Below are 15,990 nucleotides of genomic sequence, written 5' to 3' on the forward strand. Positions count from 1 at the left end.
GCCGTAGATTTACACGAGTTGCTCATCCCATCTTAGTTCGGTCCTCCCTTTCGAACCTCACGAGGGCTTGGTGCTCTGCGCCGACAGGTCCCAGTCCCAAGGCGGCTTCAGCCGTCGCTGGTATGCCAGGTCGCGATGCCATGGTCAAGGCCAGGAGGTGAGCGACCCGGAGTCCGGTAAGAGCCCCTGAGTCGCGATGCTCAGGAGGTCCCCTTTGGCGCCCAAGCAGCCGTCGTTCGGTGAGAAAGGGGAGCGACGTCACTAACATGGGATAGCGTTAGGTGCAAGGATGGTGCCATGGTAGATGGCGCTTCCGGGCGATAACTTATCTCGAGGATCAGGGGCCGCTCTCTGGTGTGTGGCCGGGTCCGTGCATCGGCAGGCGCGAGGTTGCTCGGCGAAGTCCTCGCGTGTCTCTCCCCTCTCGCCTTTGCTCCCCTTTCTGCTCTACGTCCTCGGGTCCCGGCCCTCGAGCGAGTCTCAGCCGTCGCTGGTATGCTAGGTCGCGATGCTGTGGTCAAGGCCAGAGGGTGAGGGCTGGAGAGCCAGTAAGAGCCCTGAGTCGCGATGCTCAGGTACCCCCCCTTTAACATGCAAGCGGTTCGCGCGGACGAGAGAGAAGGAGACACAGCAAGAGCCTCGCCTGACGCGGCTCCTTCAGGAGGTCCTGCAGGTCCACCATAGAAAAAGCAAGGGGTTGCCATAACAATTGACGGTCAGCCGTTGGTTGCTTCCGAAGGGTAGTGAGGCACTGGAGGCTTGACGAGGTGACGCTATGCGGGGCTGCTGCGCCAGAGCTCAGCCATCCAGGTTCATCAGCATTGCAGGGACGGACCCATGCGCAAGCGTCATGCCGTTTGGGAGCAGCTCCATTAGTTGGCGTCAGCTGAGCAGGCAACTAGGTAAAGCACATTAGCCGCGAAGGAGTGGATTCGTTCAAGTAGATGCGGAGATCACTGGGTCAGGCCCGAGCGACTTGGGGATCATGCAGCCCGAGGGGTGCCCCCAACAAGGTAAGCTAATGACGCGAAATAAAAGGGATACACGCCGCAGGGACGGACCCACGCGGCCTGGGAATAATGCAGCCCTGGGGGCGCTCCCAGCTGGAAGTGAAACTTGAAAGATGTCACCTGATGACGCTAAAGACGAAGGGGTGTTGGTGTAGCCGGCTTGGTGGGCTGCGGAAGCCGATCCTCATGAGCCCCCAAGCCCAGGGGCCTCGGGAGGCTCCGGAGGCGCTGGCGGTTCCTCGCGGGCCATCTTCATCTCCGCCAGGGCTGCGGAGCACCTGGCATCTTGCGCCTCCACGATGCCCCTCATGAGGCGCTAGTACGCGTCAGCCGCGCTCGGCAAGCCGTAAGGCATGCGAACGTAGCTGTGGGGTGGACCTCCGCAGCGCCCCACTCGCGAGGGCCAGAGGCGCTCTAGGGAGGCGACTTGGTTGAGCCCTGGTACGTCGACGCAGACGCGCAGCCCGCCATCCTCGCCTGGATGGGGAGCCACTGCTGGTAGGCGGCGGGCGCCTCTCATGACTCTGGACTCCTGTAGCTCCTGAATGGCCTTGCTGACGAACTCCTGTGGGTCTGGATCTCCTTGCCTTGCTCCTTCTTGAGGGAAACGTGCTCCGAAACACGCCTCCATGTGGTGCCCCAGCGCCTCCCTCGTGACCCTTGCTAGGTCGGTGGCCCTCCAAGGGAGAGCCCCCGAGCCCTGCCTGAGGAGGGCACCGGGCGCGCTTTCCTATGCGATGGAAGGAGGTTCCCCCTGGGCAGGCACGTGCCCAGAGGGGCCTACCTCCTGAGGGGCCAGGTCGGACGATGTCTTCTTCTTCTTGGGGGCGGCCTCGGGAAGCCTCCTACTTCCGCGATCTGGGTCCTCCTGTGATGCGGCCTGAAAGGCTCGCTCCAGGGAACACACTGCGTCCTTCTCTTCACAGGGCACCGTGATGACTCCGCCACTTCCTGGCATCTTGAGGACGTTGTAGCCGTGGTGAGTCACGGCCATGAACTTGGCCAGCGCCGGGTACCCGAGGATGGCGTTGTACGGCAGGCGGATGTGTGCGATGTCGAAGTCGATGAGCTCGGTGCGGTAGTTGTCGCGTGCCCCGAAGGTGACGGGGAGGCGGACCTGCCCGATCGGGACCGTGGAGCCGTCGGTGATACCGGAGAAGGGCATGGTTGGCTGAAGCTGGCTGTAGGGCACTTGGAGGTTGTTGAACGTCTCTACGGACAGGACGTTGAGCCCTACCCCGCCATCGATGAGGGTCTTGGTGACCACCACGTTGCTGATGATTGGGGAACAAAGCATCGGGAGGACTCCGGCTGTAGCCGCACACTTGAGTTGATCTGCTGAGCTGAAGGTGATGGCACACGCCGACCACCTGAGAGGGCGCGTGGCTTCGAGCCTGGGCAGGGCTGCATTCACTTCGCAGGCGAACTGCTTGAAGATGCGCTGAGAGGCTGGGGCCTGAGCTCCGCCCAGGATGCAGGCGATCGCGTGAGGCTCCTGGAAGCCCCCAGCCTCCTCTTCCTGGTGGCGGTCCTTGTTCCTCCTTGGTTGCGGCGGCAGCGGTGGGAGGCCTGCATTGCCTTGCGGGCGATCCTCGCGAGGCTGATCCCTCCAGCCTCCCTCGCGAGGTGGGTCTTGCCAGCGATCCTCACGAGGTTGGTCGCGCCACCCCTGGCGCGGGCCACGGTCTTCCCAGCGCCCTGCGTTCCTTCCTCCTCCCCGGTCGTATCCCCGGTCACCACGGTCAGGGCGACGGCCGATCCTTCCTTCACGCATGGCTCGGAGTTCTTGGCATTCGCTGGTGTTGTGGGTGTGGAGGTCGTGGTACACGCAGTACCGGCTGTCCTTGGGAGGTTCGGGCTGATCTCTGCCCCGCTTGGTGTCTGGTTCTGCCGCGAGCACGGCAGCCCCATTGCGCTTCACTTCCTTGGCCTTGAGCTTCTTCTCTTCTAGGTCTGCGGCAGGCAGCTCAAGGAGGGAGAGACGCCCTTCCTCAGCCCTGGCGCACTTGTTCGCCAAGTTGAACAGCTCCAAAGAAGTGCACAGGTCTTCATGCATCGCCAGCTCCTCCTTCATCTTGACGTCGCGCACGCCGTCGGAGAAGGCTGAGATGATGGCCTCTTCAGTCACCTTGGGAATCTTGAGGCATGCGTTGTTGAAGCGCTGGATGTACTTCTGCAGGGTCTCCCCGGGTTGTTGCTTGATGCGGCGCATGTCGCTCACGGCGGGTGGCCGGTCGCGAGTACCTTGGAAGTTGGCGATGAAGCGGGTGCGCATCTCTTCCCAGGAGGAGATTGTGCCTGGAGCCAGGTTTAGGAGCCAGGTGCGGGCCTCGTCCTTGAGCGCCATGGGAAACCAGTTCGCCATGACCTTCTCGTCTCCGTTGGCAGCTTCGATGCCCAGCTCGTAGAGCTGGAGGAACTCCGCAGGGTCGGCCGTGCCGTCGTAGCGAGGAGGCAGGTCCGGCTTGAACTTGCCCGGCCACGCGACGCTGCGCAGTTCGGTGGTGTAGGCGCGGCAGCCTGCTGTGGCCACGGGAGGCCTTGGGTGATGGAGAGCCTGGTCCTGCATGTCCCCACGCGCCGGAGCAGGAGGATGGTCGCGACGTGCTGGAGCAGGGAGTGGCCGGGCAGCTTCTGGCGGGCGAGGGACTTCTTGGCAGCTCTGCTCTTGCCGCGCTGGCACCTGACGGAGCGGGTTCCGCCCAGGGGCCACGCGTCTTGGAGCCATGGCGTCTTCTTGAGGGGGAGGCGGCCGGGGCGCCGCCGGAGCCTAGTCGCCCGCGCGGGGCGGGGTGCGGTGCAGCGGAGCGGACGGCACGGAGGAGCCTCCTGCGGCGCGGACGAGTTCGGCGACGCGGTCGAGCCATTCTTCATAGACGTCGTCGACGGGACGGTAGCGCAGGAGCTCGTTTGCCGCGATAAGTGTAGCCCGAGCCTCCATGGGCGCGCGAAGCGCGCGGGACGAAGATCCAGCCGGGGCGAGTAAGGGAGTCACGGTGCGGCCGTCTTGGCGCACGGATGGATGCTGAGACGATGCTTGCTGCTCGTCCCCCGCCGGGCCGGTGGTGGCGTTGACGGCAGGTGATGGGGAACGGCAAGGACGCCCGCCGACAGGGGCTGTCTGGGCGACGCGGGAAGCGAGGGCGGCCCGACGCTCCGCGCGGGCCCAACGTGCGTCAGACATGAGCGTGATGGTCGGAGGAGAGCGGAGCGGTGGAAGACGAATTCCGGCGCACCCCTACCTGGCGCGCCAAATGTCGGATTTCGGGTTCCGGCAGACCCTTGAGGTTCGAACACCGGAGTGCGCGCGGAGATTTCGCCTCCTACCTACCTGCACCCCTCCGCCGCGCTAGGATCAAAGCTATGAAAAGAACAACACAAGGGACACAGGGTTTATACTGGTTCGGGCCACCGTTGTGGTGTAATACCCTACTCCAGTGTGTGGTGTGTGGATTGCCTCTTGGGCTGATGATGATGAACAATACAAGGGAGAACAGCCTCGTGAGGGTCTGTTCTTGGCTGGGGCGATGAACTGCTGGGAGGAGTTCAGACACCTTTCTCTCTCTCTCCCTCTTTCCAACTGGTCGACCCTTTGCCATGTGGGTGGCTGGTCCTATTTATAGAGGCCCTGGTCCTCTTCCCAAATATTGAGCGGGAAGGGAGCCAACAATGGCGGGCTAATTTGAAAGGGGACAGGAAGTATCAGCTATCCTGACAAAAGTAGTCTTCACCTGCGCAAAGCTCTGGTGATGACGCCGTCTTGGGCCCCATGGTGACCTCCATCTCGTAGTCCTCCTAGTCTTGGTCTCGTTGCACCGAAATGGCAACCTTTGCCTGATGCCTCGGTACTCCGCGGCTGCGCTTGCCCCCTTTGCACCAAAGAGGAAAGGAGGACGCTGCGGGGGCTGGCACCCGCCTGGCGCCCTGAGTCGTCATGGCTTGCGTCACGGGCACCTCGCGAGGTACCCCGCCTTGATCTCTCTGCCTCCTCGTGAGCCAGCCTGATGAGGTCGTGCCTGAGGAAGCTCCGTGTCGTCCACCCCGCGAGGCTTGGCCCCTTGCGAGGGTCTTGAGTTTGTGTTGGTGAAGATGGGTTGTGCTGGGCCCCCCTTTGAGCCACGCCGCAGGCCGCAGGCAGGCAAGTCTGGGGACCCCCATTCCCAGAATGCCGACAGATCTCCTTGCGGATGGAACCCGAATAGGCGATAAACCTGGACTAGAGACTTGTTGGTTAGTCAGGTCGTGGCCGACTCCCTCGCCAGGCTTCCGCTTGAAGGTTGCCGAGATACACGATGTGTACATGGTGGTAAGTGGCGAGAGCGTGTGTGAAGAAGTACACCCCTGCAGGGTTATCATTATCTATTCGAATAGCCGGATTCCTCGGATAGGGAAACTTGGACCCCTTGCATAGTTCATAGACAAGTGAAAGTGGATACTCTAAAATGCGCAAGATAAGCGTGAGTGCTATGGATGGTGTTCTCGTAGGGAGACGGGAGCGGATCCATAGTGGTGTATTGATATGGTGAATATGTGGACTCGTGTGCGCCACCTCAAAAGAGTTACTTGCAGTCATAGTTCAGGATAGCCACTGAGTCAAAGCTGGCTTGCTGCAGTCAAACTCCACCACCCCCATTGTTGATACCCATGCATATGTAGCTAGTTCTGATGTAAGTCTTGCTGGGTACATTTGTACTCACGTTTGCTTAATTTATGTTTTACAGAGAGACTTCAGTCTCGCTAGTAGTTCCACATGGACTTCGACGTTTAGCTTGTTACCTCAGCTACGATCTTGTACCCTTGGGACGGTCTTGTAGATAGTCAAGCTCCTCAGCCTTCTTCATTTTTAGTTGTCTGTACTCAGACAAGTTAAGCTTCCGCATGTGCTTTGACTTGTATGCTCTGAATGTTGGGTCATGAGACCCATGTTTGTAATATCTCGCTCCTCGGAGCCTAATGAATAAATACTTGATTCGTAGAGTTATGTTGTGATGCCATGTTGTATTTACACATGTCGAGCATATTGTGTGTATGATTGAAATGCTTGGTATGTGTGGGATCCGACAACCTAGTTGTTTATCCTTGGTAGCCTCTCTTATGGGGAAATGTAGTCTTGTGCTTCCATGAGCCATAGTAGTCCGCTACAGCCCGGTTCACCGGAGTCCTGCTAGCCCAGCACTACTGCTCAGAACACTTGACTGGCCAGCATGTGTTTCACTTCGTTCATGTGTCTATCCCTTCGGGGAAATGTCACACGGTGACATCCGGAGTCCTGCCTAGCCTGCTACAGCCCGGGTTCCCGGAGTCCTGTTAGCCCAGTGCTACAGCCCGGATTCACACGCTGCTGACCGACATGCTCGATGTGATTCATGTATGCCTGTCCCCATAGGTTGGTGCCGCTTTGGGTTCACGACTAGCCATGTCGGCCTGGGTTCTCTGTCATATGGATGCTAGCGACACTATCATATACGTGAGCCAAAAGGCGCAAACGGTCCCGGACCATGGTAAGGAGACACCCGTGGGAATACCGTGCGTGAGGCCGCAAAGTGATATGAGGTGTTACCGGCTAGATCGATGTGACTTGAAATCGGGGTCCTGACGACTTTGGTATCAGAGCCTGACTGCCTGTAGGTTTACCAAGCCAAACTGGTCGAAGTTGAGTCTAGAAATTCTTTAGTTATATAAGGGAATTGATTGTGGTTGGGAATGTAAGGGTCTTTTTACTCCTAATCCCTTATGCCTTCTGATCCGAGTCATCTTATCTTTCCTACGGGGTTAAGGAACTAGGCCTTCTCTTCTTTCTATCAGGATCACGTGTTACTATTTAGTAGACCCATAAGATTGTTGGATTCAAGCCTCAGTTCAGTTCCTATTATTTCCGTGTATTCATAGTTGATCTCAGAACCTTGATTTTATGATGATCGAGTGGTTATGCCACCATTTTGTATGATGTCTCAAATATTTTCGAACATTTATAGCCGTTATGCTATCCGAGTCATTCCAGGTTTCTAAATAGTCTGATGCATTTGCAATCCATTCCTCCTGTTTCCGATGTTCCTTTGGGCCAGATTAACCACACTATTCAGCAAGTTGAGGTACTCTATTGCCTCGACGTATACGTTGGAGCTATCATTATGACCCTTGGTGTCTTAGAGTACCACCTAGTACGCTAGCCATGATTTGTGTTCCCAGTGTGATGATTCTGGCCGTCATTCTTGAAAGAATCCCGTGATGCCATTTAGTTAGCAGGCATTCTATTCCTGGGTTCTTTAACCCGAGATTCACCCCACCTACCTCATGTTGATAGTGTTTGCTCGTTCCTTTAGGTTATTAGTAACCTTTGCGATAGTCCTCGAGGTCCATGGTATTTCCTTCTTCCAAATACCATGAACCATTCTTAGCAGAAGTTCTTTTGAACCGAAAGATCACAACAAAAGCGCTCTCAATGAGTTCTCCATTCTATATTGTAAATCTGCCAGTCCTTCCTCTTCAGCATGGGTTATCCGGAAGAAATATGTTGAACTTGTTCGACATACTAACCTATGCATCCACAACTTAGAAAGATATATGTTCCTTTGAGTTGTCCCTCTGTAGTTGTATTTCGATCCTTGTCTATCAGTTGATAGCCAAGTTTATGTCATGCATTCGTGTTATCGATGCCTATTATTTTTGTGGTCCATCGAGCCATTCTATTCCGGAATGACTAGGAGAAACAAACTCCGGCACCTCATCCATTTCTTGGACTGGTCAAAGTAGTTGTATTCCGCAGATCAAAATGCCAATCCAGCTTTTGTTTTGTTCTACCTCGGAGTATTACCCCCTTTATGCCAGGATTGTCATAGGAATTGCAACATCTCTCATGAATTCTTGACGTAGTGATACTCTCTCCATCATTATTCATTTCTCGGTTTCCGTGTTGTTGCAACCGGAATGTCGACAAGTGAATCGTGATGTGTGAAATCAATACTCCTAGCAACCCCGTTGCTTGGTAGTTAAAGGACAATAACTTCATTCTTAGCATGTTGGTTATTGAATCATCATTCTAAGGTAGATTGTGCTACCTAATCCTTGTTTCTGGTGCACTCTTCGATCAATGAGTTAGGAGTGTGTCAATCCATCACTCTCTTGATCACATTGTCTTGCCCTGAAAAGCAAGATTGTTCTCGAGCTTAGTAACATATCGGTGGTTCGTGATGTTCCGAATATCTTCTCGGAAGTATTACCAGGTTGTCACCTGACCGCTATGTTGAGTTCGTGATCATGTTGGTTTTCCTCCAAACCATCCTTTCTCCAAGAATCTGTGTCGGATACCCTGAGCAAGTTAGTTAAGCTAAACAACAACTTGGAGAGTTGAAAGATAAAATCTTGTCCGACTCAGTTCATTCCAAAGGGATATCTTGCGTGTGTGTGCGTGTGTGTTGAAGAAAGATGATATCTTCATCAATTGATCCTCGTGATGAATTGTCGGTGCTATTGTCTTACCCAAACTTTGATTTGAGTGTGGGCTATCGTCAAATCAAATCAGAACCAACGATATTCGTAATGTTGTCTTACTCGTGGTTGATTCCTCGAGCATACATCATTATATTCTTTGGGTCTGACCAATGCTATCACCGTGTTCACTTAATTATGGAATTCCATTTATATGGAAACTTGGATGAATTGTTGTTGAGCCCATCGACAACATCCATGTCCTCTCCATGATTTTGTTGAACATTAAGTGAGTGTTGGAAACTTTTGAAAGCATCTCTTCATGCTAGCTCATGAAGCATATGTTGGATCAAAGAAGTGACTTCCTCTGATTCACGTGCAATTGGTGCAAGTTGCCGCCGTGAGTTCGAGAAAGTTAGTTTTGCTTCCTCTGGAATCATCTCAAGTCAGTCATGCACGTGCGAAGTATTCCATGGTCTGATAGACTGATCATCTTCATTCCATATGAATTCCATAGCACACTAAGCCACTGATTGACCTGTTCCAGGAAAAGGAGTTGTTGTGCTATCCTAGGTCATGCACAAGATTTTGATATCCTCAATGATGGTTCCCCACCAGAACTCGGTAGTGTTTTATTATAAGACTACCATGTGGTCATACTTGTCTGGGACAACGTGTTCACATGTTGTAGCAGAACCAGCTCATGTTCTGGAGCTTGCTATCGCAGTTCATTCCCCGAGAATCTCGCAACGTCGTCTCGTCGATTTGTGTTGCAAACTTTCATTTTCCTTTCTAGACTCGGTGAGTCTAGAATATCCTGACACCAACCAGATCTGAATCTCAAGCAGATATGATGGTTGGAGCATTTTCCAAGAACTATAATATTGGTCTCTCAATAACCGGTAAAGTGGATGTCGTGGCCAACACATCCAGCCGGAAGACCTATTATTGTAGTATCTCGATTGAAGAAAGTTGGCCACCTCCCTATGAGGATTTCGTAGGATTTACCTCCGTAGTTAATCCTTACAGATTCTTGTGCTCCCGAAGTCCGACCTTTTACTTGATGTTCTATATATCAAACCATATCTATGAATGGGATACACTAGCACATCAAGGAGAACATTAGAAGCGGAGTGCTATATGTCTCTCGGTCGATCATCCAGACTTTGTTCCCTTGGCCCCGCTAATGTGAAATATGAGAAGGTTATATTCCTTTGCATCTGCACCATCCATCACTGTTCATCATGGTAGTACATTGTGTTGCCAAGATCCTTGACACAGATATTGGTAAAACCTTGATGAATATGGAAATGCTCAAGTTCTTGAGATCACGCACAAGCGCTAGGTGTTATCATCGGCACTAACTGGGATTGCTCTCAGTTTCCTCGGTTATGCTATAACCCTTTCAAACAGTGGATTCACTCTCTACTGATGGGGTTCCTCCCCAACTACCAGAATTATTCCTTGCATTGTCTTCAACAAGGTAATCCACATCATCCATTCTAGTCTGGCATGTCATTCCTTCGCACTCCGCCAAGCGATTGTTGTGATTAGCCTTAGGTTGGTATAAAGAGTTTCTATGATCTCTGAATCAAGGTAATTCTTTTTGCCACTTAAGGGGATATATCTACGAGTCACCTCTTCTAAGATGTCTCGTTATGGTATTATGGCAACTCAACTCCTCGCTACGTTGACAACTGTTCACCACCTTCTTAAGTGTGGAATTGTTGTCTACCTAGTGAACCTTTGTCATCTGTTTCACTCCATCCATTTGGATGTGTGCCTCGTGTCTCAGCTCGAGAGATGTTTTTATGTCTTATTCCGTGAGTTGCTCGATCTTGGAGAAGATCGATCCTTGTAGATTTACCGTTCCTTTGGTCGTAGAGTTTTGGTGAAGACCTCAAAGGGAAGGACGTCAAGATCAATACGATGTAACAAATCAACATCTTCAAGAGGTGCAATACGGATCGTGAAGATCGTGTTAGCTTTGTGTCCCCTTTGTCTTCTTACCTCACGTCTTGAATCTCGGGACGAGATTCTTGTTTAGTGGGGGTGAGTTGTCACAACCCTAGGCTTTGCTTGTATTAGTTGCATTTGAGAGCATCCTGCATCATGTCCAAATTTCTGAAACTTTAATTGAGGATTGTTGAAACCTCAGAAATCTGATTAAAAGAAGGGCAAGCACCCTTTAAATTGCATTCTGTGAATCCAAAATGCCCTAAAAATAGTTTTGTGAATTTTGGCAAGAGTTATATATCAAACCAAAATTCTGGAACATTTTTAAGGAATTATTTGGTCTCTGAATTTAAATCAGTAATCTATTTGAATTTGGGGATATATTCATAATATATAATGAATATATTTTCAAATGCTTTGAAATGTTTTATGTACTTTTGGAATAGTCCAGAGAGGTAACATAAAATATCTCAGAATGTTTTGGCACTGTTTGAAATTATTTTGAATTTGAAAACAGTGGCAAAATAAAATGAAAAGGGAAACAGAACAGAAAAATTAAAAAGAACAGAACTCACCTGGTCCACTTACCTGGTGGCCCAACAGGACCGGCCCAGCTAGGCGCAGCCCACTTACCTCCTCGCTCGTCGTCTTCCTCTGCCAGTAGGCAGAGGCGAAGACGCACGCGCGCGCTGGGAGGCCTCCACCTCCTGCTTCGCGCTGGCAGCGTCCCCGCGAGTCCACCTGCTCGCCTGGAGATGCCCGGCACCCCCTGCACCTCTTCCCTCTCCCCCATGGACCTCTTCCCCTCCTCTGCTTTCTCCGCGCAGCACCACTGAACACACCCGTCGCCGCCGACAAGCACCACCGCGGCCACCGGGCACCCCTCACCCTTCCGCCGAGTCCAGAAGAACCGCCAGAACCTCCTCGTCCTCCCAATCGAGCTACTAGACGCCAGGAGGCCCTGCTTCATCGTCATCGCGGTCATCTTCAACCTTGGGCACCCGAGCCCCTTGCCGTCGATTCGTTGCACTCCGGCCGCCCTCGAGCCCACTGACCCTCCAAACGAACTCACGGTGAGCCCCCGAGTCGTCTCCCCCTTCTCCCCTGGTTGCTTTCGACCTCTAGGCCATAGCCCCGTCTTCGCCGAGAATTCCACGCCGCCGGCGATGTCGCCGCCGTCACTGCAGCCACTGAAGCTCGAAACCGAGCACGGCACCGTGCTCCTAGCATCTTCAGGAGCTTAGTGAGCCCCTTAGCCAGCCCTCGCCCCGCTTGAACCCGTAACTCCGGCCGCCGCAGTTGCCATCGCCGCCATCGCTGTAGTGCACCCCAGCTGCTGTCGCTGGCCGCAATGGATGCGCGCGAGCCTGGGTGTCTCGTAGAGCCCCTCCGCCACTCTTTTGGTCGCCGGAGGGCGAAACTCGGCGCCCTCCGCCGTCTCTGGCTCCGCCGGCGACGAGCCACGGGTCAACTCCGGTGAGTTGACCCGGGTTTGACCCCCCAGGGTCACTGACGCGTGGGACCGTCCCTGTTAATTCTTAGTTAGGTTTAGTTAGAGCTAATTAACCTAGATTAGTGCTTGATCTAACACTAACTAACGCTGTTAGTTAGATGTGTCACTGACCAGTGGTCCCCACTGGTCAGGTTTGACCTGGACGGCGCCTGTTGACCTGCTGAGGTTAGCATGATGCAATGCTGACGTAGTAATAGGTTTTTCTGGATTTATTCTTACTCGGGAAATTCCAGAAAATAGTATAAACTTCAAAAATTCATAGAAAGTAAACCGTAACTCCAAATGAAATAAATTATATATGAAAAATTATCAGAAAAATCCAATCTATCCATCTGTACCATTTTCATGCATGTTAGAACAACTTAAGGCCACTGTTTAGGACAAATCAAATGAATGGTATTTAAATAACCACATGTGGAGTTTGAATTTGAACTTTGGGTTCAAACCAACTTCATCTAATTGTGTTGCTAGTTGCATTAGCTCCATTAACATCATATTGCCATGTAATGATCATGCATCATATTGTGCATTTCATTGATTGTGTCCTCTGTTTGCCGGCAACCATCCCCTCTCAATAGACGATGTTTCCGACGACGTGATCGATGACACTGATGAAGAGCTATATTATCTTCAGAAGTGCCAGGCAAGCAAAAACCCCTTGTTCATTCTGATACAATCCCACTCTCTCGCTCCTGCTCTCTTTTACTGCATTAGGACACCAACGGTTCAACTGTTACATGTTGCGGTAGTTGAACCCCTTTCCTCTGCATGACCTGTCATTGCCACAGTAAATAGATGAAACCCACTAGCATGAGTAGGAGTTGTTTGAGCCCTGGTGTGCCTACTCATTTATGCTTGTTGTCATGCCTTCTACTGCTTAGAGTTGAGTCAGGTCTGGTTCATCGGGGATGAATTGGAATGTGGTGAACATGTCCTACTGTTGAGAGCTAAGTGTGTGAACACGATTTGGTAAAGGTAGCGGTGAGAGGCCATGTAGGAGTACATGGTGGGTTGTCTCATTGAAACCGTCCTCAGGAACTGAGTTCTGTGTTTGTGATCCATGAACAGTTACTACCACACATTGGAATGCTTAAGTGCCCCTCTCGACTTATTAATCAACCTGATATATGTCCAGGAGTTACAACTAGTTTCTGGTGTTTGTAGGTAGTGCTAGTAGTCTACTAAGTGGCACCCGGTACAGGTGGGCTTGGGACAGACTAGGCATAGTGGCACGGTGTACCAAGTGGCACCCGGATGGTGGGCTTGGGAACCCTGCTCACATCGTTTGGGGCCGTGAGCGACACCCCGGCCGGATCTCCTTGCGGATGGAACCCGAATAGGCGATAAACCTGGACTAGAGACTTGTTGGTTAGTCAGGTCGTGGCCGACTCCCTCGCCAGGCTTCCGCTTGAAGGTTGCCGAGATACACGATGTGTACATGGTGGTAAGTGGCGAGAGCGTGTGTGAAGAAGTACACCCCTGCAGGGTTATCCTTATCTATTTGAATAGCCGGATTCCTTGGATATGGAAACTTGGACCCCTTGCATAGTTCATAGACAAGTGAAAGTGGATACTCTAAAATGCGCAAGATAAGCGTGAGTGCTATGGATGGCGTTCTCGTAGGGAGACGGGAGCGGATCAATAGTGGTGTATTGATATGGTGAATATGTGGACTCGTGTGCGCCACCTCAAAAGAGTTACTTGCAGTCGTAGTTCAGGATAGCCACTGAGTCAAAGCTGGCATGCTGCAGTCAAAATCCACCACCCCCATTGTTCATACCGATGCATATATAGCTAGTTCTGACGTAAGTCTTGCTGGGTACATTTGTACTCACGTTTGCTTAATTTATGTTTTACAGAGAGACTTCAGTCTCGCTAGTAGTTCCACGTGGACTTCGACATTTAGCTTGTTACCTCAGCTACGATCTTGTACCCTTGGGACGGTCTTGTAGATAGTCAGGCTCCTCAGCCTTCTTCATTTTTAGTTGTCTGTACTCAGACAAGTTAAGCCTCCGCATGTGCTTTGACTTGTATGCTGTGAATGTTGGGTCATGAGACCCATGTTTGTAATATCTCGCTCCTCGGAGCCTAATGAATAAATACTTGATTCGTAGAGTTATGTTGTGATGCCATGTTGTATTTACACATGTCGAGCATATTGTGTGTATGATTGAAATGCTTGGTATGTGTGGGATCCGACAACCTAGTTATTTATCCTTGGTAGCCTCTCTTATGGGGAAATGTAGTCTTGTGCTTCCATGAGCCATAGTAGTCCGCTACAGCCCGGTTCACCGGAGTCCTGCTGGCCCAGCACTACTGCTCAGGACACTTGACTGGCCAGCATGTGTTTCACTTCGTTCATGTGTCTGTCCCTTCGGGGAAATGTCACACGGTGACATCCGGAGTCCTGCCTAGCCTGCTACAGCCCGGGTTCCCGGAGTCCTGTTAGCCCAGTGCTACAGCCCGGATTCACACGCTGCTGACCGACATGCTCGATGTGATTCATGTATGCATGTCCCCATAGGTTGGTGCCGCTTTGGGTTCACGACTAGCCATGTCGGCCCGGGTTCTCTGTCATATGGATGCTAGCGACACTATCATATACGTGAGCCAAAAGGCGCAAACGGTCCCGGGCCATGGTAAGGCGACACCCGTGGGAATACCGTGCGTGAGGCCGCAAAGTGATATGAGGTGTTACCGGCTAGATCGATGTGACTTGGAATCGGGGTCCTGACAACTAACTACCTTATATGTGTTGTAGGGAAACAATGGGAAGCACTGAGGTTTACAAGATGGTACTAACTATTATACCTTGCCTTTTTTTATTCCTTTGCCCCATTTCTAATATAGAGAAGATATTTATGCACATCCTTATTTTCAGGCTTCACTGATGATTACCTCTCAAACCACCTCTGTGGTCAGGAGGCGAGGAAAGTTTTCATACAACACCCACAGTTCAATATTGAAGTGTTTCTGAAGAGGTCGAAGGATGGACGGTCAATCATCCACATGCACTGGCAAAGTTGCAAAGACCTTCAACATGAATGAAGGCTCAATATTCGCCTTCCGCTTCATCAGTTTTCCAGATGAGATGCATCTCTCTATGTACCATCTAAGATGCTAATTTCGAAAGGTTCTAAATGTTGCATGTGAAACTTGCTGCTGGTGCAGTTGTGTAATGGGGTAGCTAAGTGCTGAAGCTATATCATGTTGTACTCTGATGTATTTCAATTATGAAATCCTGCTTCCTTAATATGGAAATGGAATATATTATGTGCTTAATATGAATGTCAATTAGATTAGTAAATGTATTATTAATAATATGGCAATTAGCCCGCTAATTGGCCAATTAGCCTGCTAATTGGGTTTTCCTATTGCAAACGGTTAATGAGAAACCACCGTGGGCGATGACCTCAGGCAACACACACGGTTTTTAGGAATATACCATGTTGGATCAATGAACAATCACACACGACATTCTCTTCAAAACTGTTTGCGTTACGCCACCTTGCGCAAATGTTTTCCTTGGAGCGACTGTGTGGGATGTACATATGAACGGAAACGTTTAGCGAGGACTGACTGTGTGGGATGTACTTGCGACTGAAGGAAATATGCCCTAGAGGCAATAATAAAGTTATTATTTATTTCCTTATATCATGATAAATGTTTATTATTCATGCTAGAATTGTATTAACCGGAAACATAATACATGTGTGAATACATAGACAAACAGAGTGTCACTAGTATGCCTCTACTTACTAGCTCGTTGATCAAAGATGGTTATGTTTCCTAACCATAGACATGAGTTGTCATTTGATTAACGGGATCACATCATTAGGAGAATGATGTGATTGACTTGACCCATTCCGTTAGCTTAGCACTTGATCGTTTAGTTTGTTGCTATTGCTTTCTTCATGACTTATACATGTTCCTATGACTATGAGATTATGCAACTCCCGTTTACCGGAGGAACACTTTGTGTGCTACCAAACGTCACAACGTAACTGAGTGATTATAAAGGTGCTCTACAGGTGTCTCCAAAGGTACTTGTTGGGTTGGCGTATTTCGAGATTAGGATTTGTC

Source organism: Triticum urartu, chromosome 3A (assembly GCF_056163025.1).
Source record: "Triticum urartu cultivar PI428250 chromosome 3A, HENAU_Tu73, whole genome shotgun sequence".
NCBI lineage: Eukaryota > Viridiplantae > Streptophyta > Magnoliopsida > Poales > Poaceae > Triticum > Triticum urartu.